Source organism: Cydia amplana, chromosome 2 (assembly GCF_948474715.1).
Source record: "Cydia amplana chromosome 2, ilCydAmpl1.1, whole genome shotgun sequence".
NCBI lineage: Eukaryota > Metazoa > Arthropoda > Insecta > Lepidoptera > Tortricidae > Cydia > Cydia amplana.
Window position 1 is genome coordinate 6,608,689 of NC_086070.1, and position 26,989 is coordinate 6,635,677.

Below are 26,989 nucleotides of genomic sequence, written 5' to 3' on the forward strand. Positions count from 1 at the left end.
ACACCTATCATTGAAAAATAACGCACAAATCAATACCATTTTACATGTATTTCACTAAACCCTGTTTTTAAATCTATCACTAAATATCCAATTTAGGTAATCATTTTACATAACCGATTAGTCGAACACGCATTTAAGGCGGCCACAGACGCACTCGAGCCCCTATGTCGCCCCCATATTTCTTAAGGGGTCAGAGGGGCCCAAAACCTAAATTTCCCCCGATACGCCCCTGTCGCGCGCAGCCGGGGAGGGGCCGATAGTGTCAAAAAAAGATAAAAATAATATAAATTGCGCATTTTACAGATTCTTGTTTTCTTTTTCTTTTTTCTTGTTTGATGTTGTTGACAATCCAAAAAACTTTTAGTGGAGTATTTTGTGTTTTTAATTTTTATTTGCTGATTGTAACCAACATGGCACTGATCGTGATACAAAAACTCAATATAATAAAATAAACTAGTAAATAAATAAATAAAACAAGCTAGAATACTAAAATTTACATTACCACAACGTGTTTTTGGGCTTAGAAAAAATACACTTTTCTGTAGACGAAAATTTAAAGGGAAGCATCATTTAGTAAGTACCCACATTAAATTCACATTAGTAGGAGATCCGCGAGGGGCCGAGTTATCTCGACACTGGAAAAAATAAATTAATATAAATACATTCAACATTTACAAAATCTAATTTAGGAGGTGGCCAAGAAAAAATATTAAGTAAATTGTATGGAAATGATAACGAGCGTTTTCTGCGTTTGAATTAGAAAAGTAATCTATTATATTTTGCTTTACAAAACGATTACTATGTAGTCTATGTATTTAAGAAAATACGTTTATAAAAAAAAACAACGAAACGAATTGGGACCAATAGTGGTTGAGAATGCGATTTGTGTTATCTTTTCGATATGTAAATAGATAGATTTTAAAAATATTATTTTTTACTTCTGGTTAGTATTAGCCTGTTTTTTGGTACCTATCCAATATACATAAAAGTCAGTTAACAGCTTGTTTGGATTTATTTCACCGTAGACCATAGGCACTCACATATGTAAGACAAGTAAGACAACTCATTCACTAAATATCTGCTACGATCTTCATTATAACTATTTTCCCAGTTTTCATCCCAACATCAGCCTTTCATCACCGCTAGGGCGACCAAACCGCACGGTCGCAGACAGCCATTCCACCAAGGCACGTTTAATATTAGAAGTCCTGATTTATGTCCTGCCCCCGTAATTAAGTGTCTGTACACTACAAACGTGTGTGCGCCGCACTAATTCACTACCGCGATTAATAGGAGGATGCTCGATCACTGGCCGAAAACCGAAAACACAATTATGCAACGGTTTCAAAAAGTTTGGGAACATTGACCCAAACTAAATTATTCGAAGATGGATCTTGAGGGAAATTGTTTATTTGATTTTATAAAATTAAAAATACCAGAGGTCTTTATTTAATGTGGCCTGAATATCTAAAATCATAACTAACCCCTGCCTGTTGTAACTACCTGTGAGTTCCTGTAATTGGCTTCCTGTTTTAATCTTGTTGTCTATTGTAAGTTTTAAAGCTGTTGGTTCTCCTAACATAAATAAATAAATAAATAAATAAATAATTGATCTACAAGAAAAGAAAGGTTAGATTGACACGGATAAATATTTATATCCGCGGGAAAAAAATATTCTAGCGTTTATAAAAACAAAATCTCAAACACTATATGTTTTTAACAATATTTAGTAATAATTTCGTTTTTAAAACACCATTAATTTGGGCCTTAACAAAACTCGATTAAATAATTTGTAGAAAACGCCTATTAATACGTCTGCAGAAATAAGAAATGTAATACTAAATTTTAACTAACGGTCGAGGCGGTCGAAATTTTTGGCAGGCCTCCCATTCTAACAAGCTGGTCGAGATATATACTGATTGTTCTTAGTAATATAGCCGGGCTATCTGTAGGATGAATAGAAATCTTATTACCAGCCGCTGCTTGCTGCTGAAATATTGAGTAGCCGATTTTTAAAACAGAAATATTGGAGTGTATTCTGCGCATGAAGTTTATTATTTGCATTAGCGTCTTTATTTTTACGTTAAGATATGAAATGGTGACAAAAAATAAGAAATACATTGTGTGGAATTTGTAACGTCTGGACAATACTCAGTGTTTTCCTATTTTAAGAGTCACTATAACAGTTATTTACGATTATTTATGAAAATGAATCTATAACTAGTAAATATATACTCCACGCAGGCAAAAGGTATATAGAAAGACAGAAGCGAAGTCGCTGCCAAAATGCGTATAATACTCAGGTAGCATACGTGTAATCAATCATATTTCTAGCCTTTGATACCTAATGTTGGCAGTAAATCAAGATTTAAACCCAGTTATATTTACTAAACTAGAATAAACATTAAAAGCAACAGCAGTTTAAGATCGAAAAAAATCACAAAGCTTAATATTTAGAGACTAAATAAAACGCATGCAAGACCATTTCCTTCGCGAAAGTCGCCGCATAGAGACGTAAATATAAAGTAAGGCCATTTAAATACCGGAGCGTTTAAAAGGCTAGTGTTTATCTTCAAAGCTGACACTAAAACAATGTCGTATATAATTCCTAATTTATGCACCGACAGCGTGTCTTTACAGTGCAAGTCGGGTATAACTTAGCCGCGCAGAAGGTGCGTTAATCTCGACGAATACAGCCAAGCGTAAATCCAATTAGTACAAGAACTCATTAAATCAATTCGTTTAGAGGACAGTAATGTATCGCGCACATCTCTTTGTCTCCGATGGCTACAATCCAAACTGATTCTGCTATTTGTTGAGTAAAAAGGGTTGTTGACAAAAAGATTAATGTTTAGGGGCTGATTTAAGGTGCGTCGATTTTTAAAATGCACTTAGCGGGCTTTAAATTGTGGAAGGCCGCTAGGGATGCTACGTGCTTTTAAATCCATCCCCATTAGGTGTTAGCTACTATGGTGTTATATTCACTTATGTATGTGTTTAATAATGATAACGTATAGGTATTTCAACGCTTCTATAGAAAACGAAGTGACGGACGCCTCGGCCTGCGGGCCCGGACCGTTCGAGCGCGAGTCATCCTTAACAGTTCAAATTAAGGGTGAACAGGCACCTTCTGGGCAGGCTCGCTCCATCGTAGGCCACGTCTTCGCCTCGGCTAGTCTGTGGCCATGAGTAAGCCCATTTATAATATTAAAAAAAAACAGCACATTCAACAAAAAACAGCGTGACTCTGTAAGGCCTGTTAGAGGTAGATAATCATCATATCTTGTCATCTTCTTAGTTCAATATAAACAATTCAACATATTCACTTTAATATTGGGTGGTTACTCATAACCATTTAGTTCTAAACGCTTTTTAGTGAGAAACATCTGCAATGTAGTAATTGACGCCCGCATAAAACAACAGTAGGGTGCAGAGTTAGTAGACAGAGAAAAAAGCGCGGTTTATTTGCCTTTTCATTTCGCTGTGGCGATTTAAATCGTATAAACAAACTGTTTTATATGCAGCGTTTTAACGGGAGTTTCGGGTTATATTTTACACGTGAAAATAAATGTATGGATTCGGGTTGCAATCCACGTAACAAAAAACAAGAAAAACTCAAAATAGGTTTACAGATGTACCTGCCTCGAAGACATGTTACTCTCGAAATATGTCTTTATGTAATACAATATTATAAATAGATTGTATATACCTACCTCAAATGAATACTGGTATTAGCAACATTTTTCATGTCACGGCTTTTTACAAATTTAATTTTAAAATGATTGGGTTTACAATAGACAGTCAAAAGCTTAGACAGCATCGCCTGATGTTACTGATTTAATAATAGCTGAGCTGTTATCATGGTTCTATGACTAAACGTTTACTTTCATGAGTTTTATGTTCATGACCGTAGCATTGTCGTGACATTTTCGCTCAAAACATGACGAAAATATCCTAATTACTTGTGGCGAGTGCTAATCCATCCTCATATCTCATCCAGCGCATCCGATACAAAGGCCAGCGTTGGAGAAGTAATAAATCACCAGGAAAGCTGCGCTCCAGGATTTCCCCTGGGCTTATTCTCACTCAAGAGCCCGCCTAATCCAGGGCCTTATTATACTACCCCTTAATACCAATTCAAGACTACTTGAAAATTTTCTCGGGAAGTAAACGCTTTAGTTTTGTTTCTTTTCAACCGTCTCCCGGATTTTTCTCTTTATGCACCGTTGGAATAAATTTCGACTTGTTTTTAACGCGTGTTTTCATTTGCTTTATTTGAGTGTTTTGCCTATTTGCCGATTTATCATGGCTCTATCGTTACATTATTTTGTCTACGTATCATCTAATGATTGCCTTTAAAGTTAGCACTTGAGTCAATATAATATATTTCAGAAAAAGGTCACTTCTGTGGACTATATAATAATGTAAGTTAAAGCACCGAAAAATAGTCTCCCACGGGTGTACCGTAAAAAAATATTCTGATTCTCTTAACATTGCGAGGTTTACAGGAAAGACGCGAACGAGTTAAGCATATTAATATATTGAGCCACTGGGATATTACAAAATTGTAAGTATAAAGGTACTATAATTAACTCTTAATTTATCTTGCTCAGATGTATCAATACGGATCAGAAAGAATTGTCGAATACTACACTTAATACAAAACTTAATAACTAAATTGAACTAAAAAAACTAAAATTAAAGTTTACCTCTTATCAAACTGTAAGAAGCGCATTCTGCAATAAGTCTACTATTTGAATCCTTCATACTAGGTATTTATAGCACCTATCAATACCGATACTCGCTGTACGATAATAATCAATACATGCAATCAGTTATTACATCTATAGAATAAATACCAGGCATCCCCGTCCACATGTCATGCTTTTATCTTGCCATCGACATTAGACCGTTAAATTATAGGGTTACCAGACACTAATTTCTTAACTCCTGACTGAATCCTTGTGGTCCTATTTTTTTTTTTGAGAAGAATGATAAACGTCTTGACTATACTTACCTTACATTTTTTAGTAAGAAGATGAGGATTATTTTACTAAATTCATACAGATAATATAAAACAAAATTTACTTTTAGCACACCAAGATCAAGATCGTTTAGCGCTGAGAGTACATAAAGCATAATTTGTATGTCTATGAAATTGCAGAGAAAAATATTAAGCCCATAATTTTGACAGCTGACAGATCATATTATTATCTTAGTTATAAATTAATAACAAGAAATGACTATGCTTCTAGCCGCCCAGACAACAAAACTTGCCAAATACAATTTTGATTTGTTATAATTCAAATTCAAATTAGAATTTAATAGGAGACCTTTTTAGCAAGAGGGTGGCAAGAGTAATAGACCTCCTGATCGTTCATTTTAACTGGAAAAAAAACTGCTATTTCAATTTTCGTAGAACTCTGAAAAATGTCAGTAAACTCCTGTTGTCTGGTAACCCTAAACCGTTATGACCAGTTCCATGAAGTACTTCGCTACCAATTTCTCCAATTTAAATTGTCTATGAGCGCCGACTGAAGTCAGCCGGCACATTCTTCGGTTATCGGCGACGCGGGCGCACCGAGCGACAGAGATAGCGCGTGCCGACAAAAATCACGCGCGACAAGGACGCAGCGCGCACGCAACGGCAGTTCGTTTTTAGGGTTCCGTACCCAAAGGGTAAAAACGGGACCCTATTACTAAGACTCCGCTGTCCGTCCGTCCGTCCGTCCGTCCGTCTGTCACCAGGCTGTATCTCACGAACCGTGATAGCTAGACAGTTTAAATTTTCACAGATGATGTATTTCTGTTGCCGCTATAACAACAAATACTAACTAAAAACAGAATAAAATAAAGATTTAAGTGGGGCTCCCATACAACAAACGTGATTTTTGACCGAAGTTAAGCAACGTCGGGCGGGGTCAGTACTTGGATGGGTGACCGTTTTTAGGGTTCCGTACCCAAAGGGTAAAAACGGGACCCTATTACTAAGACTCCGCTGTCCGTCCGTCCGTCCGTCTGTCACCAGGCTGTATCTCACGAACCGTGATAGCTAGACAGTTGAAATTTTCACAGATGATGTATTTCTGTTGCCGCTATAACAACAAATACTAAAAACAGAATAAAATAAAGATTTAAGTGGGGCTCCCATACAACAAACGTGATTTTTGAGCGAAGTTAAGCAACGTCGGGCGGGGTCAGTACTTGGATGGGTGACCGTTTTTTTGCTTGTTTTGGTCTATTTTTTGTTGATGGTGCGGAACCCTCCGTGCGCGAGTCTGACTCGCACTTGGCCGGTTTTTTTGCTTGTTTTGCTCTATTTTTTGTTGATGGTGCGGAACCCTCCGTGCGCGAGTCCGACTCGCACTTGGCCGGTTTTTTAAATTATTGAGTCAGGATTGTCAGGAATGACGATAGGCACCCGGCAATGCAAGGTATTGTTGAGCTGGTAACCCTAATACGGATCGGCTTTCATTTGTATCCGTGATCACGTGTGAATTAATGTATTTCTTAATTTAAGGTGCACATGGTACTAATACTAATTAATGGGGTTTATTTGATTATTGGAAGCTTTGTTGCAGTACAAATTTTGGCTAAGTATTGTCTAAGGTTGATTGAATACGCGCATGTGCGAGTACCTACAAATAATATTAAAAATGATTAAACAGGTAGCACCTTAAACTTAATTAAGTAAACAGTAGACGAGAATGACAATTAAGTACCCATCAACTGAACGCTTAATAAACAAACTGCAATAACTAACCGCAGAACAACTAAATGACAGTCGAGATAATTATTCCCAAGTATATAAATCAGCAAATTCTATTTTCAAATTATCGTGCGCGTGCGACGTTCCTAATTTGAACAAACCTATAATTAAGGCGAGTCTTGTGATTGGTCGAGACCCGAGCCGTTACTGAGACAGGTTCCTTTATTTGCCAAAAGTAGCCGTCTATTTATTACTGGTCTAAGATAGGATTAGAAATGCTAGGTGTTTATTTACTATGTAGGTACGAGTAGGTATAGTGACGGTTTAGTAATCAGATTGAGATTTATAATATGATTTAGGATCCTTGAACAATTTAAAATTGTAGTCAACAATTAAGCTTTTCAATAACAGGTGCCTAGTTTATTTGCCACTGGACTCTTAATTATCAGACATTTCAATAAAATATTTAAGTAGGTAGGTAGGTTTCTTTTGTAAAAGTCATCAAAATTTGTTTACATTTTTTATATAGGTAACATTTCAAAATTTTCAAATGTATATTCAGTTGTGATTAGATTTGTAAATATACTGATGAGTAGATAACCTAACCACGGAACCAGTTTTTGTCAAAATTGTCATAAATTCATTGAAATATGTAAAAAAAAATATGATTGGTCTATGTTACCTACTCTAACTAAAGTCGGCATCTTATAACACCGCTTCAGTTCCGCTTCGTTTGACCCAGTGAGTTACGGGCGGTAGATTTGTTTCCATCGCCTGCGATGCGATGCATCAACACGCTCGCTTCGCTCGCTTCACGTGGGCGATGAACCTAAAGCGCGGCGATGTGAAAGGCCTATCTTTCGAAATACATAACGGTTTAAGACCTTTCAAAAAGACAAAAGAATTTGTATAAAAAATCATAAATCTATGTGACTACGTCCCACGATTGCTGATGCCACATTTCGATTGTATAATAGGTAGGTACACGGTACATCACTCGTTTATATATTGGGCATAATTTCATTATATTATACTTATGCAATTAATGCCACAATAAATATATGTACTAAATAAATCGTTTAACTATAATTTAAATAGCTAATCCATAAACTAACTCACCTTTAAAAAGAGCCATAAATATCACGGAAACCTTTCTAAACATAAAACGAAGCGAAATCTGCGCAAAATATCTCTCGCACAAACTAAATTATTCCAATAAAACTGGAAACTATTGATAAGTATTTTATCCCCCAGAGATCACAGCATCTTTTACTGTTTGGCAGATTGCTCTAGATGATCCTAAAATGTTCGCTGGATCTCCATAGAGCTGATAAAACGAAAAAGACTACAGTTATATCGAGAATCCTTATTTATTACACACTTTGTTGTCCACTGTGTCGCTTCCTGTTCGCTAATTAATTTATCGTGGCAGCTTATAAATTTATAGGCGCACAACTAGACTCTTGTTAAATTTATGATTTAAAGATATAAGTGCTCACATTAATCATATAAAATCGCCGAATTTAATCCTATTCAAATGTTACAACACATGGAGGACGCATGCTGGTAATGTAATAAAATACCTAATTATGTACATACCTATTAATTCACATAAATGTAGTTTAATCCGTCCGTTTGTGAAATACAGTAGACTTTGTATAGTACCTACTAAAATAACACTGAGTTTGAGTGTTCAGAAAACGATAAAATATACGTTTAGTAGTGGTTTCGACAGCTCCTGTAATATACTCGTCGGGTCGAGTCCTGTGTAATGTTTTACGGTATGGGGCGAGACAATAATGGCTTGCTCATAACATTACTCGTCCTCCTCCCTACCACGAAACCACTGTCACGGGCTAAATTTGGGAGAATACGTTGCAGCTTATGCGATATCTACCCATTTTGCAATCCCGTAGTACAGGCCCTTGTACCAAGAGACTTCGGTCTTGTATAATTTTTGCAGTACCATTGAAAATGAAGCCGGTTTGTTGAAACGTGTTCGAGTAAAAATTTTGTGGTACGAGGGATTTTTTGCAGTATTCGGTGTTTATTTCGAGCTGGTCTGATGCTCCGCAGAATTCATTTAGACGTGTAAATTTCATTACAAGGTCCATCGCGAAGGTGCTTCAAAAATTAACAATATATTTTTTTTTAATGCAGGAATTGGGAGGAAATGTTTAAATGATGAGTGCTGGTTGGTGTTATTTTTAAGGACGTTAGTCGACCATGTTATGCACGACATCTAAATCTATATATATAAATGCAAGTGTCCTGACTGACTGACTGACTGACTGACTGACTGACTGACTGATTCATCAACGCAGAGCCGAAACTACAAAAGCTAGAAAGTTGAAATTTGCACACTAGGTTGAATTTATAAAGTGTACAAGAGATAAGAAGCGATTTTGAAAAATTCAACCCCTAAGGGGGTTGAAAAGGGGATGAAAGGTTGTATGGGGTGCAAGTTTTATTTTAAGCTAGGAATTTGAAACTTTGTAAAAATGTACTATATTAAAAAACAAGAAAACTAATTTCTGCGTTTTCGAAAATTCATCCCCCAGGGTGGTGAAAAAGGGGTTGAAAGTTTGTATGGAGATTAAATATTTTTGTGAGTGTTGGACTTGAAACTTTGTATATGGGGATATTATTATAAGACAGGAAAAGTAATTTCAGCGTTTTTCAAAATTCATCCCCTAACAGGGTTAAAAAGGGGTTGAAAGTTTGAATCCATTACAAATGCTTTGAAACTTCTTAGAAAGACATAATAGCCGATGACAAAAAAAAGGAATTGCGACATTTTAGGTAATTCAACCCCTAAGGGGGTAAAAAAGGGGATGAAACTTTGTCCTGGGGTGCAAATTTTATTTTAAGCTAGGACCTTGAAACTTCGTAAAAAGGTATTAAATTAAAAAACAAGAAAACTAATTTCAGCGTTTTTAAAACTTCATCCCCCGAGGTGGTAAAAAAGGGGTTGAAAGTTTGTACGGCGATCAAATATTTTTGAGAGTGCGGGACTTGAATCTTTGTATTTGGGGATATTATTAGAAGACAGAAAAAGTTATTTCAGCGTTTTGTAAAATTCATCCCCTAACAGGGTTAAAAAGGGGTTGAAAGTTTGTATGGAGTTCAAATTTTATTTTAAGTTAGGAACTTGAAACTTCGTAAAAATATATGTTATTAAAATACAAGAAAACTAATTTCAGCGTTTTTGAATTATCATCCCCTAAGGTGGTGAAAAAGGGGTTGAAAGTTTGTATGGATATCAAACATTTTTTCGAACGCGGGACTTGAATCTTTGTATTTCGGGATATTATTAAAATACAGGAAAAATAATTACAGCGTTTTGTAAAATTCATCCCTCAACAGGTTTAAAAAGGGGTTATAAGTTTTAATCCATTACAAATGCTTTGAAACTTCTTAGAAAGGCATAATAGCCGATTACAAAAAAAGTAATTGCTACGTTTTTGGAAATTCAACCCCTAAGGGGGATAAAAAGAGGATGAAAGTTCGTCTTAGGGTGCAAATTTATTTTAAGCTAGGAACTTGAAACTTTGCAAAAAGGTATTAAATTAAGATACAAGAAAACTAATTTCAGCGTTTTTGATAATTCATCCCCTAAGGTGGTGAAAAAGGGGTTGGAAGTTTGTATGGATATCAAACATTTTTTCGAACGCGCGACTTGAATCTTTCTATTTGGGGATATTATTAGAAGACAGGAAAAGTTATTTTAGCGTTTTGTTAAATTCATCCCCTAACAGGGTTTGTATAGGGTTCAAATTTTATTTAAAGCTACAAACTTGATACTTCGTAAAAATGTATTTTATCAAAAGAGAAGAAAACTAATGTCAGAGATTTTGATAATTCGTCCCACGAGGTGGTGAAAAAGGGGTTGAAAATTTGTATGGAGGCCAAACATTTTTTTGAGTGCGGGACTTGAATCGTTGTATAAAGGCATATTATTAGAATACAAGAAAAATAATTTCAGCTTTTAAAAAAATCATCCCCTAAAATGGTTAAAAAGGGGTTGAAAGTTTGTATAGGGTTCAAATTTTATTTAAAGCTAGGAACTTGAAACTTCGTAAATAGGTAGTTAGGTAGTAGGTTTTATTAAATAGAGGACATGAAAATCTTCTAAGGGGGTTTAGAGGGATTATATCGAGGACAATTTTATTCAGTTAGGGGCTTGAAACTTCGTAGGTTGTGAAAGACAAAGTCTCATGCGTTGTATAATATTAGTAATTATCAAATGATTAACCGTCCTACCGCAATCTCTTGCTGCATAATGTTCTAAGCTAATGTAGAATATACAACCACCAATATACAAATCCACGCGTACGAAGTCGCGGGCATCAGCTAGTCATACATAAATCAATTAACTTCTTTCCGGAATAAATAAAAAAAAACTGTTTCTTCATGAGCGCGCTAAAAGACTCTCAGATCTATGCCGCTATCATTCATCAGTCAACCACCGTTTGCTAACATTACATCAACCCACACACAATACTCATAATACTCGGGTACATAATTAATTATCAATTCCAATCACGACTCGCTTAGTAATTCATGTTTGTTTAACCTACCTACACGATGTTAGACATAAAAATAACATAGGCAATAACTATCACAACCTCCTAAAATACGCTTCGGCGCGGTTCAAAAATATACTCTAACTCCTGTTGTTAAAGTTCTATTTTTATGTAACAATAAACCCAGACAGGTGGTTACGAAAGCAATTACGAATCAAATACGACGCCTTCGTAATCTCGTTCTATGCGCTTATCGGACGTTCAAAACCGAAGCGTATTGACTTTGTTTCAAGGTTGTTTTTGTAAGAACGGAAGTGGTTCAGATATGAGGTTTGGATAGTAAATATTTCAGTTTAAATTTACATAGAATGCGCGTACGGCCTAATTAGGCGGGCTTTGCGCAGTATAAATCATCTCTGAAGACGTCCGTCAGCGGCCGTCGTCCGTCATTCTTCTTATTGCTTGAGACGGTGATGTGAAAGTGAGACGTCTCTGCTAGTTTTGCCATGGTTAGCTCGATAGAGATAGAGAGATATGTGAGACATTATGATATAGAAGTTTATACAGGGTGTTTCCTGTAACAGGAGCAATAAATTAAACTGTAGGCTGTACTCCTCAAACTGACCAACATGTGTTCAGCAACTTTTTAAAAATAACTCGTGTTTAGATTTGTATTACACTAAACTTTAAAGTTTATTCTAAGACGCAATGTATTGCAAATTTTGTTATGTTTAAAGCGTGACAAGCAACGTCAAACACACTGATGTCAGCGTACATTGAAGGCAATATTTATTTTGTATGAAAAAGAGGAAGTCTAAAGGATTCATAATTTTTAAAAGTTGCTGAACAAATGTTGGTCAGTTTAAGGAATACAGCCTACAGTTTAATTTATTGCTCCTGTTACAGGAAGCACCCTGTAGAAGGCGAAACTTATTTACTGGCGTTATTCATAAATGACTGCTAACTTAATCAGTTGATGATCATCGTTTGTCCCTATCTGTCGATATGCCAATAGAGAGGGACAAACGACGATCATCAGCTGATTAACTTAGCAGACGTTTATGAATAAGGAGGAGTTAGTTAAGCTTGTTTATTTAATTTTTTATTTAGTATCCAGTCGTCTTGCTGTTGTAACAACTTTGTACTAAAATGACAAATCGGTCTCTTAAATTAGGGCAATTGAACTGTCCTTGATGTAGTATCTGGGATGAGTATAAAACAAATTTTGAGTCAGGATTCATCGAGATTTTTTAGGCTCTATTATGTATGTATGTATGTATGTATGTCACTTTATTGCACATAAACAGGTTATTATGCTATACATACAATTGACATTCAATTTAGAGCCTAAAAATCAAGCAAAGCCCAGTATGAAATGCATTTATAATAAAAAAAAAAACAATATTTATAGTGAATGAAGGCCCTCTTAATTTAAGAACGATGCCCTTCATTCGTTCGATATATAATTTGTCAAAGGACTGTCTCATTTCAAACATAGACAGAGAGAATCATACTAGCTCTCAAAAGAAAAGGATGAGTATAGTTTTTTTTGTTCTTATTTACTGCCAATTTAGTTTGAAACTATAGCTTACTTTTTTGGTAGTGTCATAAGAAAGCTAATAATAAGTGTCTAAATGAATAAAAGCTTCATGTTAGTTTATTATCCTCTAAATACCCTTTCTAAGATAATCTTGAGTTTATACAATGCAAGCATTTAATTCGAAGCGGCGCAGATTGAGCCGATTGACGAGTGAGAGGTAACATGCGCAGTCTGGCCTTGAGATCTTTAACTATTATATTATAAAACATTGGCAAGTTATAACTAGAGACTCTTTTATGCGTAGGCATGTCTGTGTTTGCCTCTTTTTGGTATCAGGGGCCATAGCCAAGGTGACAATCGTTTGACGAAAAATGTCAATCGAAAAGTAAAAACGGTCTAGTGCTCAATTGATTTTTCTACAAACGATTGTCACTTGTCTAGTCCCCCAGTTCAGAAATAATTCAGTTCCTTGCAAAACTTTTTGGCCGCACTAGTTTTTTGAAGTGTCAGTCCTACCATCTACAGTAAGTATCTACTGAAACAACTTGATAAAAAGAAAAAAAGTCTTCACTAGGAATTTTATCTTTGTTTTATGCCACCCAACATAAACAATGATGCTGATAAAATTAAAATCGTAAAAACTTGACGTAATGTTCTATTCAATGAAAATTAGTTAATTTTGTACTTCAATCACTGTCGATCTAAAATGAGTATGCGTTTAATTGAAGATTTTGCCCGTGCCTTGGTCTGGTTGTTTTTTTTTTTTTTAATTTCTACGGCAGCCTTTGGCCCATCAATCAAGTGTGTAAGCTGGGTACTGATGCACTCATTCGCTGGCTAGTAAGTTTCTAAAATGCTACTAGTTTGTTAAGGGTAATACTGTTTCTTATTTTATATTACTCCTTCTTCAACTCAGACTGGGAGCGTTAGGACTTCTTTAGGCACCTTTAGATTATTTTTGGTCACACATAGCCTCAGCACAGCAACAGAATGATGTTCATAACTTAAACTTATTACATACTCGTATCTTAAAAAGTACATATAATATAATCGATATTTTTTAAGTCTCTCTTCTTTCTTTTCATGTAAATATTCGTAAATTCGCATAAAATAGGAAAATTCGAACTAGAAAAGAGTAGAAAAGAATGACTACAAAATTTGTTTAGACCGTAGTTTGTGTTATTTTATCTTAGTTTCACCCCAAAGAGCGATTTTAGTACATCGATCACATTCTCTCCAGTGAATACCTACCAAAAAAGCAGTTTTTATTTATTTTCACCTCTGACCAACCGCTGACACCTATACTGACAAATGGTATATTTAATGTATTCTAATTTAAATACATATTAAGTTAGAAGGTGTGTTTTAATCACACCTGCATTTCTTTCGCGTCTATCGACGACTATTGTGTATTAATCTTTCGCTATCTAGCTTAGTTAGCATTTATCACATGGGTGGGCTCGATTTAGCATAGCAAATGCACGTTTTTATCGCCTTTTATAGACTCCATATAAAAACCGCTACAATGTTCTGTGAGTCTAAAAAAGGCAACAGGATTACATGGGAGTAAATCGACAATAACAAGGTAAATTCGCACTCTTTAGTATTACGTTTAATGTTATTTATAATAGTTATAGTTTGGCAAGAGTCTTTTGTCACTGAAGCATAGGCAGAGATAATCATACTGTCTTTTTATCACTACTCATAACGGAATGAAAAAGGTTTTTTTTATTCTACGTTACTGGAAAAAATGTTTGCTAGTATTCTTACCGTACCCCGCTCATCATTTCAATGTTCATCTATACGAGTATCTACAGCTATTTCTGCTGCCTGATCAAAAGGCCCACTGCTGAGTAAAGTCCCTTCTCAAAAGTGGGCACTGTCGATTGCATACCACAAAATGAATTATTATTCATAATACACTTCACTTCTTCTTAAATCCACCTGCAAGCGCCAACTTAACCGCTCACCTAATCAATTGAAGCAGGCAGTCAATTCACTGCATTGTACTCCAAAGGCATACAGTAATTGTTAGCTCCGATACCCACATAGATAACCGCTAGTTTTCAACTGGCGACCAATTGTAATTTAACGATTTGTTACATTTTTGATCTTGTTATGATACGACCTAGACACGGCTCGCAGTGCATCTCAAGCGCATCAATAAAGTCCGTTTACACGTTGATTAAATCAGTAGTAACAAATTTGCATTTAGAAGCATTGTATGAACTTGGACTTAACACTAATCAATGTGTAAACAGGCTCTAAGTGTGAGCGAAAATGTCTAATGGCAGTAATGGCACGACTCTATGATGCGCGCGCGGGGACCAATCAGCGTAAGCGATTGTCAGCATCGTGTCAAAACCTTAACAATTTTTTATGAGAATCGGTCTCCTAGTTGGATTTAATTTGTGCCCTTGTGAGATTAGGGGCAGAGATGTGTATTTGAATACGTTTGACATCATACGTCGTGAGTTAACTGTTGAGTAGTTGACGGGATTTTACATAAGACACATTTATAAAGGATTTATACTTCATGCGCTTTAGATGTATGGTTATCAAATTCAATCCCTAGGGGAGATTAAATTGGGTTGATTTTTTTTAACGATATTTACGCGGGCGAGGTCGCGAGCTGAGGCTAGTTATCTATGTATATGCCCAAGTAGAAATGATTGATTAACGCCAATCAGTCGGTCTTTCACAATTCGCATATTCCTGTATTACGATACAATGTTTCCTTCAAATTAAATGTGAACGATTTGTTTTGTTTATGGACAATGGAAGCCAACGGTTGTGCTCGCTATGTGCCGTATAGGCAGGCGGTATTACCGATACGTTTAGCAAGAGCGCATTTCGTATCTGCACCTTGCTTTCAAATAAAAACTCGAAACAAATACATTGACGGTCAGAAACGTCGGAAGTGCCGACTGGTCTTTAACCAAATTTTGACGTTACGTCATTAGGCACAGGGGTTAATTTAGATCGCGATGTGGAAGGTTCTATTGATAACGGTTTAGAGACGACATGTGGCATTCCGCCGCTCGCGGCTGGTTTCTTTGCTCGCATGCATTTTCATGGAATTGTCGACGTTTTTCCGGCACCTTACAATTGCATGGCTCGAATTCTAGAAAGCCATACTGGATGTTTTATGACTGACATCACTGCCATGACTCGGCGTTGGGTGAGTAAATTAACGATTTTGTAATTAAAAGGTGCATGGCTCATTAAACGTATCAATTTCCGCGTAGGTATATCGTAAAGCTGATGGATTAGGTCGCTTTGTTAGAACTAGGTGTTGTGATTTTCTCTGTTGAGGCACACGTATTTTGTTAACTTTCATAATCCTTAATACCGTAATAATCTCCCAAATCACTCGTGCTGAGTAGCACTTTTCACTCTTCACTAAAGCCGCTAAGACTGCTGCGAGAATTCTTCGCGCCTTGCAAAGATGTTTCGCCATAAATGTACATGGTTAAAAACTGAAGAGATGCTCCTGGATAATGTGTTCTATACATGGGTAAGGTAAGTTGACGTTCCATTTTCGGCGTATTTTGGTACATCGAGAGAACAGACATTTTGGTTTAGTTGGCATCACAACGAGTAGGTGATTGGTGCTTACCTGTCTACGTAAAAATGTCAAAGGTACCAAATGACTCATGGTATGACAGTATCAACCTGAATAATTCCGCACATAAATTATATATGAGGTAATACGAATGGAATAAAGTAAAGGCATAAATAAAAAGAGGTTTTGCGGCTAAAGCTAAAGCTTTGGCGAAGTTCCTAGACTCGGAGTTGAGGATTCTTCAAGCAGCTGCGGGAAACATTGGAGTTTTGGACTCTTTGGAGCTTACAATCTAATTATTGGATCAGCTTGAGGCTAGATTTAGAAATATAGAAAAAAGCAAGTTGGTTTTCTAAGCAAGCTATGGGCTATTAACGGTCGAAAGCCCTTTGTGTGAAATGCTAGTCATGCAAAAGACAGTTTCCTCCAAAATATTTCAATATAAGTATATTATCTTTATATATACATTACAAAATAAATTGTGATAAAATTTCGCTATTAGGCATTCTTAAAATTAAAACAAGAATAATGCAAGTGACTACAACATGGCCTTATCGTTGCGTCCTTATAACTATTTTATAATGCTGACTATTGTTTATTTTCGCTGAAAAAACACTTTTTCTTTACACTTTTAATATTAAATTCAGTTTATCACTTACATAATACGAATACGAAACCGCATCGCAATAAAAAAATATTCACACGCATTAATCCAAGTTTTCCCACACTACGCAACTACCTAACTAAAACAAGAGTGAATCGGTAATCCTTAAACAGCATACTTTTCAAACTTAAAAAAGTGCAAAATTTATTTACATTCTAGAACAGTTACGACGCTTTAAAACACAGTTGATTTAAATAATCAACTGAAAAAAGATGTAAGTGATTTAAGAATTCGCGAGACTTACGCCCTTTCAGACTTTTGGGCATGGATATGTTAATCAAAAACAGCGTAAAGTTTATTAACTTTCAAAGAAGTTGTGACGTTATGGTACTGGTGTTGGTATGAAGTCGTTTGGAGGTTACTAGGCTTGCCCAAGACCGGTTTGTCACATGGTCCTAACCACGTGCGGCCTCCGGAATAAACTTCTGATGCCATAATATATCTACGTATAATGCGTTATACATATGTATGAGATATACATACTCTATTCTCTAGATTTCTGTTGCTATGCGGAGTTGAAATTTTAAAGAATATTTTGGCTCTAACTTATCTTTTATACCGATTTTCCTAAAACAGTCGTTAGAAACGACATTTTAATCGTTAGAAATAACATTAATTAAACGATGACGGCTTTAAATTGAGTCAATAGCGAGTAGGTAGGTATATTGTGACCCGCCTTGTTACGATCCTAGAGATTATGGGTTCAGTTAGGTACTGTATGTGCAAATATTAAGACAAGATAAGAAAAAAATATTTCATTGAATAATATCCAACAATTACAAACAATCATTACATAACACGCTTAAATAGTTATTATAAGATATGTTATTATACTTATATTAACATACGTATATACTTATTATACTTTATACTCGTACGTATTGTTATCGTTTAGAACCCGTACCTAAAAATTTTACTACGTTAAGAGTAGATGGGTAATATTTATTAATTACCTAACTGAATTTAGAACGGTATCGAAATCGAGCAAGTTCAAAACCCGATCAGTTGCCCTGGACTACCCTAGAGCCAACTTACTAGATGACACCTGGCACTGCTTAGAGCAAACTTTACCACAGTGCCCAACTTTGGTAGTGAGCGGCCAACAGATTGTTAAAATTTCATCTTTCTGCCTTCTTGTAAGTTCTGTAGTATACCTACTCTTACAACGAAAGCTCTGAACATTTGCACAATGGAACCTCTACCTCTATCAAAAGTTAATCCTATAAATCAATAACAATAAGAAAATATATTTTAAGTTTGTCAATTTTTTTCTCAGCACTGAAAAAACACAACATACCTATGTGCCATTTACCATGTAGGTACAGACCTACACATTTTTTCGTTCCTTTAAATTTACTTGAGCCCGTTTAAGCTAATAACTCTGCACTAAATTTGCGTTACAAAGTGTGGAGTGTGTAGCCACAATTAACATATGTCTGACATTATTTAATAGAAATTAGGTAGAGCGTTTATTGTAATTTTTAGCTTGGTATAATTATACGCAATTTAAAAGGCCAGTTGACCCACCTATTTTTATTCAAATATTAATATTGTAAACCTACAAAATGGGAATTGGTTCTAAAAGAGTTGTCTTTGAAACATCTGCTTCATAACGAACCTTTACTTGCCGCTCGAGTGAAAGCAACGACATTATCGAACGCAATCAACTGGTTATCTAGTAGTCAGGCTCGCCCTACAGGTAGATACTTTAATTAGACATCCATGTGCTTTCTCAAATACTTGACGCTAACGCTAACATTGTTACCGCCATAATCACGAGGAAAAAGTGAGTAAGTATGCGTTCTACACATTCTTGTTGCATTATTGGAAAATTTGTATTTTCCATAACTGAGCAAAAGATATGCTACTAAGTAAGTATGTAGGTGTTTTTAGAAGTAGGTATGTTGGCAAGCTAGGTAAGTTAGAAGGTCATACAACTCATACATGCAACAAATCTACGCCACAGTCCTCAGAGAGAGCCTAAAAGCCGCAAGCAGAGTATTCCCTGGTCAAATAAACTTGAATGCGTCTTAGTTAAATGAAGCCCGGGTATATTTTGATCAAACCAAGGCAGAAGTTCAAAAACAAGACCCTGGGTAAGTCGGCACGCACGGAGGGAGGAGGGGCGGGAGGGAAACCACCCCAACTCAAAACTTATCGCATTATTCAAGCGAACGCGACTCTTGAGTAATTTTGAAATATTACAATTTTCGAGCCGCACCATCGCCCGCGTGCTGAGCGACTACATTGTAAGTTTTTCAAAGAAATTGGGATGTTTGACTTGCAAAATTGTGAAAAATAGACTTAATATCGTAGAGCGTTAACTTCGGCGCGTGAAAAACTGGCCAATATCCATAGGTACCGGTGTAAACTTTTAATAAGTTGGTACAATTTGGCATTTTTTTATACTATGAGAATATGACATTAGGTGAATCGCTAAAATCAAAAAGAAAAGATGAAACAAGAAGAAAGAGATGTCATTTTTATATTACATCTTTTAGGTTTGCCTATTGTTCCTTCCCTACATCTAATTTGCTTGTGAAATATGATAGCAGTCCGGTAATGACTTTGAAACGTAATATTAGCTATTCATTGACGATCAGCTTCAATGGCCGCGATAATTAACTATTAGCCAAGAGTTATTATCTGCACGGCTTAATAACACCTTAGATACAGTTAATGTGTTGCCAATGAAAGTAAGCGCTAAAACAACGATATATCAAGATACATTGCTCAACCGATTTATCATAAAAATGACAAGACCTTTCAGAAAACAATTGAATGACATTTAAAATAGAAACAGTAGGTAGCAAAACAAAAGACGATTTTTATTGCCCAAAAACGGCACTTAGGAAAAACTGTAACAAATTCATATTGTTTAAAAATCAACAGTAGTCAAAATAAGAACATGTGCTAGAACTCAAAATTACGGGATTCTCGAAATCAATGCAACTTTAAAGTCGAGAGTTCGCACAAAACACTCCGCATTCATCTATTGTGATGCTAAAGAGAGAAAAGATGCAAATAAGAAGTATACCCGTTATGTTTACGATATTCTTTTAAGGCCCGTTAACTTATAAAAAATGGTAAAGAAAGATCTAAAATATGCAACGCGGGAAACAATGTAACGGAACAACGAGCGTTGCACAAATTGACAAAGGAGGCTTAGACAAAAGCTCACTCGGGGCTATTCACCTGCTAAGTAAGCAGGTACCCAATTATCATGCTAATGCTTTGACAACGAATTAATACGGACCTATAATGTTTGGAGAATTGTGGCCAAAGGCTGAGCGAACCACACCTTGCGGTAATTTATTGTTCTATTTGTCAGGTTCACAGAAAACCTCGTTTCCGTGTTTTTTATCGGCATTTGCTTATCGTTCTACGACATTATATGTAATACTGCATTCAGGTCGACGCTGGGCACAGATATTATTAATGGGCGACATTTTTTCAGTGATACAAGATATCATCAATATTTTTAATTACTATATCAGTAACTCTCGAAAACACCCTGGTCTCCATACAATGGTTGAACTGTACAGTCACCTGCAATGATATGCAGGTGATTAGTTGATTACACAATGAAGGACGCAAAAATATCTGACACGATCTCATTTGTAGTCCCATAAAAGCGTGGTGGTCACATATTTTTGCGGCCTTCGAAGAATAATATATTATTGCAGGTGACTGTACACTGAACTTTAGTATAAAACACCAGATTTTTGTTCACCTCACAGTAATTAGAACTTACAGTCGCATTTGTATCTTGTATTCATAATTGTATATGTTGTATCACCTGAAAATGACATCCGGAATAATACACTTACACAGCCACGAAAAACGTTGTCGCCCTACCTAACACTGTATCAATAGTCTGTAATAGACTTTAAGGCCAATGATGATGATGATAATACATAAATGTGATAAAAAGTAGTGATGTTCAATTTAAATTAGAAACAAAATGATAATACTCAGTTTTAGGGTTCCGTACCCAAAGGGTAAAAAACGGGACCCTATTACTAAGACTTCGCTGTCCGTCCGTCCGTCCGTCTGTCACCAGGCTGTATCTCATGAACCGCAATAGCTAGACAGTTGAAATTTTCACAAATGATGTATCTCTGTTGCCGCTATAACAACAAATACTAAAAATAAAATAAAATAAATATTTAAAGGGGGCTCCCATACAACAAACACGATTTTTTTGCTCTATTTTTTGTTGATGCTGCGGAACCCTCCGTGCGCGAGTCCGACTCGCACTTGGCCGGTTTTTATTGCTCTTATTTGAAGTTGGCGACGTTTTATTAGCCAACAACACTTCGTTGATCGATCTCAATCTGATTACAGTTTATTAACCTGTCTCATAATTGAATAATTAATATTATTTGTTCGCGACGCTGTTCATCGGCCAGATGCGTGTGGTTTATGACGCCTAATAGAGTTTATGGCTTTTTTATTGACAATAATGTTCTCTTGATTCCGACGTTTATGAGCGGCTCATTCATTATCGAACCGCGGAGGTCATAACATTTGTAAATCATGGAGTATGATAAATGTTTAAGTAAATGTTACCGTCTGCTCATTCGTACCGTTAATACTACCTTATTACCACGATTCTAATGACGACATTTATTTTATCTATGCAAATAAAGTAGAACTCTTTTTGTAGCTAATTTATTCGGTCTTCGAAGTACAATTAATTAACAACGAAATTTTATCTAGTTTTGCTGACTATAAGGAAAGTAATCGATAAGAAATTCAAGCTGCAACGCAAGGTGTGGTAATCCACGGACATGTATATACATACGAGGGGCACTGGTTATACTAAACGGTGCTAGTTTTCAAGTTTAGGATTTTTTTATTACGGATATGATGCATTAACAGCAAGTAGGTAAGGAGGCGAAGGGAATACAAACGACACTCGCCCGCACGCCGTACAATTTATTGCCTATACAATAATTATGCGGATTTAAGCTGAAGCGCGGTGCTTTACGGGCGGTTCTACGGTTCTTTACGGTTTCTAACGATATGCGATTTTGCGTTTTGTTGCTAAAACGGTAGAATCGATTCCGCACGATCCGGGTCCGCGGAGCGAAACAATCGGCTGCTTGCTTATTCCGTAGCGGCGTCGGGACACTCGCTCGCCACGTTTGAAGTGACTGCAATTTGTCTCCAGCGACGTATTTCAAGTAGATATGATCGTGTGTACGACCGATGCTTGCATAAATTTCTCACTAACAGATGTAGGTTTTTTGCGTGGTCCGCGCGGGAGGTAGACGTTCACCTGTTACTCCGTAATGTTTGACGCTTCGTATCGATTTTTTGCTGAAATTAAAAGTTCGATAGCGCCCGATCGGCCGTACGTGAGCCGAATCGAAGAAGACAAAAATTGAATAACGCGAAACGTTTCCACATAATACTACGTAAAGGTAAAGTGAATTTATAAATGTAATTCACTTGGCCGCTAATTTATGACCATGTGTTTACATTTTAATTTACTTGTGCATTCTCAGAAACGCGTTGCGAAGAGAGCTACTGCATGAAAGTCTTTACAAGAGCGACCGCCTACTACACTTTTTTTGGGGTACACTTAGATCGGCATGCGTGACTAAAAGAGTCTAGACCACTTATTAGAAAAAATGATGTATGAATTCTAGACTGTCTCTATAACCGAATAAGGTATTATTGTCAAAAAACCGTTGACGCAACCGCCTGGTTTACTCAAAAGCTAAGATTACTGACTCTAAATGGCATTGGAATACGGACTCCTTGTTTAAATAAATACACGATAAATAAACATGAACTTTAATCAAATTCGATAAAGGCAGATGCGCGCGCGCGACTTTTATGGGAATAACGACTCGGACCGGTAGCGGGCGCGGGCGCGCTGACACTTGTCCCAGGCGCGCACAAAAAACGCAACTATCGCAGGAATTACTCATTAACTTATTAAGATGATAATTTATGACCCTAAGGGAGGTAATTTCATGCACTCTATTGAAGACCTAAGCGAATTTACTGCGCTTTTTACGCGTCTAGTTGACGCAAGAACAATAAAAAGGGCAATAATAAAATTAGTATAGTTATTGATTGTGTGTTTTGTGTGAATTCTTATTACTTATATGGAGTTGTATTTATAAAATACAAGAGGAGAAGGAACCCTTTGGTACAGATGTATACAGTTGTAGATCTAAAGGACATATGATGAAAATGTTATATTATCATACATAATGTCAACCTTAACTTATTAATTAGAAATGGAACAAGTAAAAAAGTGATAAAAACTATACAAGCGTGAGACTTGTGTAGTCACATTTTCTTAGGCGGTTGCGTTGCCATTTTTTTCAAAGATAAGTACATAACTTAGCATCAAGCCATCACGAAAAGTCAGTCAATCTAATCAATAAGCGTTTTTAATTGCATGATTAATAGATGTCGGAATGTATTAGTGCTTGTTTGAAAGATGAATGAAAATGTTCACAATAGGTACCTTTTTAAGCAACAGTGCTTTAATAAATAGATATCACAAACATAAATTACAGTAGGTAGGTAAGTTATTGAAAGGGACAAAAGTTATTATTTATCACAAATCGTTGGAAATTCTAATATAAAGTATACCTACTAATGTTGAACAAGCTACCATTATGAGGCAAACATTAGAAAAATAAAGGATACGTGAGGAAAATAATTGTATCCTTTAAGACATTTTTAATGAATGGTGAACAAGCGATTTCCATTTGTTACAATTAAAATTTTAAATTTCAAAGTATTATAAAGATAAGATATTTTAAACTGTGTGTGGTCACTGCATGTTAACACAAAATATAACAAGTTAAATTCTGCATTAACACCAAATTGTAAATAATTACTACAATTATAAGTTAAGCGCAGCAATTACAAATTACAAACATGGAGTAAAAAATTGAGCAAGGTGCGGCATTTAACCTGAACAAAACAGATTCGCTTAAAATAATGTTGTAAAAATGATCTTTATATTGTAGGTAATAAGTATGTGACTCGTTTGAAAAATTCAGAAGCGTCAGTGAATAATAAACAGAGATTGAGATCTAACAAACAAGCTGATGAAATGAGACAAATATGGCGGAGTCATGAGCGGAATGACAAGCAGTCGGTCTCCACTGCTTTTTCTAAACTCGAGGAAGTGGCTGGATTTAAAGTCGGAAAGTGGCTGGATTTAAAGTCTGAAAGTGGCTGGATTTAAGGTCGGGAAGTTGCACTGCTTAACATTACAAGTTTTGTGGCGATATTGGAGAAAAAATATTGGTAAGCCGTTCTATTTAAGGCCATATTATGGGATAATAAGTAATAATTATAATTTATTTTGCTCGGGGCGAGAGAAGCAGTATGAGGATTCCCTAAAGTCTATTTTTTTATTCGGTAGACTAAAATGACATTTCATAGTATGAAATGACACATGATTTTCATACTATGAAATGTCATTTTAGTCTACGGAATAAAAAAAATAGACTTTATAGGTAAGTGTTTCTTATCCCACCTATTTAACCTTATAAAATTAAGGTTGTTTGCCAAATTTATTACAAGTAAACTAACAAATAAAAATAATGAGTAATATCGCTATTAGAGTATTAATTTGGCACCTATATTTTGTGTATGCAATACCCTTATCATTAACTGCCTGAAATAAAAGCTTTTTATTTATTTATTTTATGTATTTACAGAAGAAATTGATTTACATACCTACACTATGCAAGTGGATTCATAATTAGGTACTCATTGGAAATGTCAAGAGAAATGCAGTGCTTTTAATAGGAAGGTTCACTTGCACTGTTTAAAATTTGGTAGTGTATAGGGAAGCAGTAAATTCAAAAGGAAATCTAGGTAAGTCTCTACATAAATTATCAATAATACAAAATGTTACATACATTTTATGACAGTTTAATCTAAAGATGTACAGGTATAATAATTAATCGTTATGTGCATTTTACCTACCCAGGACAGAAATGCATATTACCTTATGTAGGTATCCTAACTAAAAATGATACAATTTTCTAATGTGTATTAGTATTTATTACTTTTTCTGAATACCTATTAAGAAGTGTCTGGTAAGACTTTTATTAAAATCAATACCTAATACCTAATTATTTTAACTTAGGTATCAGTGATAAGGGGAGGCCCAAGACCGCACAAAATGGAAAAATCTTGAAGAGGCCTATACCTCCAAAGAGGGTTCTGGTGAAATTTAGATTTAAGCATAGGTTAAGTTACTAATACTTTAAAATCCATGTTATGAAAACCAGAAATAAAAGGCTTTTTTATTTTTATTATTTATTTATCAGTGACAATAATTATTATTTTATGAAAACTATGATTATTTGTTTCAATTTCATAATATTGAATTACAAAATAAATTATTTTTTCTACTCCCGTATTTTTATTTGTCATTTAAAGGGTCGTGCACACACCTTTAAACCCCTATCTTATAGTTATCAAGGCAAGTCTTTAGTCTATTCCCCAAAAAAGTATTTGTGCATACACGCAGTATCTTTTTGGCACTTTTACGATACTTCGTGTAATCACCACTTAAAAATATTGTATGAAATACATTGTTGCCAACCTAATTTTAATTGTCATCTCTGACAGATGAGTGAACCATAGACATGTTATTTATTTTTATTTCATTCATCTTTTCCCGCCCGTACCGGATTCTGCTACTTTTTGAATGAAAAATAGGTATTTGTTAAATTTACAATTTTATTTCAAAGTGCTTGGTCGTAGATAAAGTATTGTATGCAACGTTGTTTAACTGAGTCAAAAATTACTCGTGGCGTCTTTTTTAACAATTTTCGGCTTCGCCTCAACCGAAAATTGTTACTCACGCCACCACTCGCCTTTTTTGACCTCTCTTAAACAACGGTTGCATAAAATACTATTAAAGTAGGTAATCTATTAGTAGGTACTTATACCTAGTCTATGATTTTTTTTTTTTCATTTTGTAATCAATTTTAACCACGAAAATTTTAGCTTCATGACTTGATAACAGGCTGAACAGGCACAACTACGGACAATTAAATTTAAAGAATTAGTAATGCCGATGTAATGACATATGAATTAAGTAATCAAATTAACAGTCAATAAATGTCAAAGAGAGCAATTTGTAAATTATTTGATGGCATTCAAATCGTTAGTCACCCTTAGTGAAGAATCTTCAACACCTCGTGGTAACTTAACGGCCCGGCACAGTAAAATTTTACGACGGTCCAGAGGGCCTACCGCGAACCACGTTTGACGTGTTGCCTCCCTGTCACACTTACGTACGAATTCACAAGTGCGACAGAGAGGCAACACGTCGAACGTGGTTCGCGGTAGGCCCTCTGATTCCGCTGTGCGAATCCGTGTTTTATCACAAGGGATTAGAGTCCAAATTTAAACAGCAATTGCAAATTTTTACTGGTAGCAACTTTAACACTTTAATTTTTTTTTGCTAATTGTTAGTTCTTAATGCTCACTTATATGCATTTTTTTCTGTGACACTGATTTTGGGTTTGATTGGAGTTTTTTTGTTGCTACATTTAGAAGATTTTCTGTATGAAATTTGTTTAATTTTGCAAATGTGATGTGGACTTATGAGTTGAGTAGCTATGTTCGATGTCAAATTTATTCGCAAGCAATAACTTAGATTAGAGTAGGTACATAAGTTCAGTGAGAGTTTTTATTTTATAACTTTAGTTGAGTATTTTACCTGTTGTGTAAAATTATGTTAGTTAATTTAGACGTTATGATGAACATTTTTATGATGTCCAATTTTATGGTAAATTACTAAACTCTTCATCTACCTACCTTGTACTAATAATTTACTAAAATGAATCTTATCATAAATAAGTCCTACTAAAGCCTGATAACCTGCACTTGATATTTTACAATTTCGTTACTATTTTTGAATATTTATTTACAAAATTTCGTTCAAAATCACGTTAAAGCAATTCACCGAAAGTTTACAATCCCT

General features: G+C 35.5%; 1 protein-coding gene across 2 annotated transcripts in view; it reads right to left on the reverse strand.

Annotated features, from left to right (window-relative positions):
- LOC134662038 (homeotic protein antennapedia-like) overlaps nucleotides 1-26,989 on the reverse strand; it is a 238,605-nt gene that overhangs the window by 211,095 nt on the left and 521 nt on the right. The gene's annotated exons all lie outside the window — the stretch shown is intronic.